Below are 3075 nucleotides of genomic sequence, written 5' to 3'. Positions count from 1 at the left end.
ACATACAATTTAACAACCTCAGCCAATTGTTCCTCTTATTAAGCGATTATAAAACTTATAAACACAACGCAGCACCTATTTATTTAATGAAAATAACAGACAGTTTAATTTACACAATAAAACTAATTTGTGTAAAGCAAGTTTATTTATAGTTACCAAATTAAAAAAAACAATTATTTCATGATCGTAAATTCGTGCAGTAAGTTTAATGGTGCTTTTTATATAGCAGTACATATTGTTTTGTTCGGTACAACCATTGTTATAAGGCGTACATAATTTTAAATGAACTAAAAGACTAGAAAATACGAAGGAAATGTATAAGACGTCATGAAAGTAGAAGGGAGCAGATGGGCGAAATAAAATACATTATGTCTCCTCATAAAAGAAGGGAAATATCTCCAAAATTATTTCCTGGAATCCAAAAACACATTGTAAATGAGTTAGTGGTTAAATCCATTCATCGAATTTTATTTTGTACTCATATTTAGCCGACGTGAAACTCCTATACGCACGCATGCGCGCACGCACACGCGCAGACCATAATCTTCATGAAGTGTTCCTGTTCGTAAATCTGACAACTACGTGCACGCGCGCGCAAGCAAGTGAAACAACCGAACTTGCACGCACGACCTAAACCGACACGAAAAAAATCCGACTCACTCGGCGTAACTTTCACCCCCTTCTGCAGTCCAGAAACGCAAAAAAAAAAAACAAGCAACAATTCCCCCCAAAGGAAGAAAAAGCCCACAAGAAGCGCAACGCCGCAAACTATATACGCTTGAAGCTCGAAAAAGTAACTGAAAGAAAGTGTTACTCACCCCTTCTATGGAACGCTCCGTCTTTCTATTATCCGCAAAACAAACAAAAAACTTTTTCAGCAGAAAAGCGCAACGTTGGCTGGTGCGCTTTAAGCGCCGGAGATAGAGACAAGTCAAAGTAGTTAACACCTCCCTGTTAGCTTGACCAAGGAGGACAATGCGTGCGTGCAATAGAGAGAGAGTGAGAAAGAGAGAGAGAGAGAGAAAGAGAGATAGAGAGCGAGAGAGAGAGAGGCTGAGTTTCCAAGCAGAGGGTAAAGTGGCAATCAGTAGCGCGACGTGCGCGGAGCAGAAAAGGCGAGTGGGAGCCGCTAAGGGGAAAGCGCGGCACGGTGGCAGGAGGTGGTGGTTGGGGGTTCTGGTGGGAGCGTGTGAGTTGGGGGTTTACTGGAGGAGGGTACTTGGCGGTGGGGGGAGACCGGTGTGCAAAAGGCGCTGCACACAAGCGCAGTGCTGCCGCGCAGTGCTCGAGTCGCTCTACGACGCAAGGACATGATTTGAAACCCACTCCATCCCCTCTCCCTCTTGGCCCTTTCCCCTTTTGTTGGTCATCTGAGGGCAAGTGGTCTGCTCTCTTTTTGCAGGTGGTGCAAAAGAACCTGTCACCAAAATAACTCAAATTATTGCTTCTGAATGGAAAGCTGCAACTTTACCTTTCTCGTTGGCCATTTGACCTGGAAAATGATAACGTTGTTGTTAAAGACCAGTGTGTAGTACTATTTGACCACTAAATTTCGCTTGATTGTGTAGTGCTGGGTTCTCCAACATGGTGCCCCCTAAAACCACTTTTGTAGCCCGTAGATTGATTCTTGAAACAGATCTCGAATCGTTATAAATTTCTAGGAAATTTGTTTTCCAACTGGCATGATGTTTAGTGGTTGATGCGCCTATTTCAACCTGTAGAATTACAACCTGGTAATAGCATAATAAAATCATATTAACAACACAGTAATAACATGCTATTTCAGAATTCCATAACAAACAGATATCCCTTCGCGCTAATTAGAATATGGGATCAAGAGGTCGCAGGTTCGATTCCCGGCTCCTCCGTGTTATATGTCGAAGTGTCCTTGGGCAAGACACTGAATCTCTAATACCCCCAATAAACAGGTAGGCTCCTTGCATGGTTGACTCCCTATTGGTGTGTGAGTGTGTGTGTGTGTGTGTGAATGGGTACGTGTGAAGCACATTGTAAAGCGCTTTGGGAGGTCTTCATTGGCTTGAAAAGCGCTATATAAAGGCAGACCATTTACCATATATATATATATATATATATATATGTATATATATATATATATATATATATATATATATATATATATATATATATATATATATATATATAGAGAGAGAGAGAGAGAGAGAGAGAGAGAGAGAGAGAGAGAGAGAGAGAGAGAGAGAGAGAGAGAGAAGAGAGAGAGAGAGAGAGAGAGAGAGAGAGAGAGAATGAGAGGGAGAGAGACAGATAGGTAGATAGGTAGATCGATACATAGATGGATAGATAGATAGATAGATAGATAGATAGATAGATAGATAGATAGATAGATAGATAGATAGATAGATAGATAGATAGATAGATAGATAGATAGATAGATAGATAGATAGATAGATAGATAGATAGATAGATAGATAGATAGATAGATAGATAGATAGATGGATAGATATTATACATTCTAATTGTTTAAGGCCTATTGATAATTTCATTTTGGGCAAAGTTGTATTATCGATACAAAGGCATCCCACTTCTTACCATCTCTTTTTCCTTCCGTCTGCTTTTTCGGTCCCCTGGGCGATTTCAACAGCTATGTGCGCAAAGTGAATGAATTGTCCCCCTCCCCGTTCTCTCTCTCACTCTGCTGTCTTTTTCTCCTGCTAGCCATAAAGCCGATGAAGTCCAGCCTCCTAAAGAGATGGGCTAGCACCTATTCAAAAAGTCATGGTTTGAAGAAGTCCAATGGAGTTTGCCCTCATTATCGGGAACCTTTCAGTCTAGACATTTGTTGCAATTCGTACCTTTCGAAAATGATTTATTTGTGGAAAACGAATGCCAAAGGCAAGGTAACGACAAAAATAACAATATTAATTTTGGCGCAGATATTGTTACTCCTGTGTTTCCTATACTCTTGTATACTTTTATACTTTTAAGCAACTTTGCATGACACTCCCTGCTGGTCAGAAATGGAAGTGAAAGCATGTGAATAAGATACTTGTTACTGATTGATTTATAAAGAATTGTGCAAAAAAAGAGGCTAAAAAT

The 3075-nt window shown here is 40.2% G+C and overlaps 1 protein-coding gene across 1 annotated transcript in view; it reads right to left on the bottom strand.

The window, feature by feature from the left end:
- Positions 1-1046, bottom strand: part of rnf220a (ring finger protein 220a) — a 231799-nt gene extending 230753 nt beyond the window's left edge. Inside the window, exon 1 of the mRNA XM_088347747.1 lies at positions 819-1046. The gene's annotated coding sequence lies outside the window, so the exon portion shown is untranslated. The remainder of the gene's footprint in view (positions 1-818) is intronic.
- Positions 1047-3075: the final 2029 nt, after the last annotated feature.

The sequence above is a fragment of the Urocampus carinirostris genome, chromosome 1 (assembly GCF_059441175.1).
Source record: "Urocampus carinirostris isolate Australia breed hairy pipefish chromosome 1, RoL_Ucar_1.0, whole genome shotgun sequence".
Classification (NCBI taxonomy): domain Eukaryota; kingdom Metazoa; phylum Chordata; class Actinopteri; order Syngnathiformes; family Syngnathidae; genus Urocampus; species Urocampus carinirostris.
Note: the sequence above shows the minus strand (reverse complement) of the source record. Positions and strands in the feature narration are given on the sequence as shown.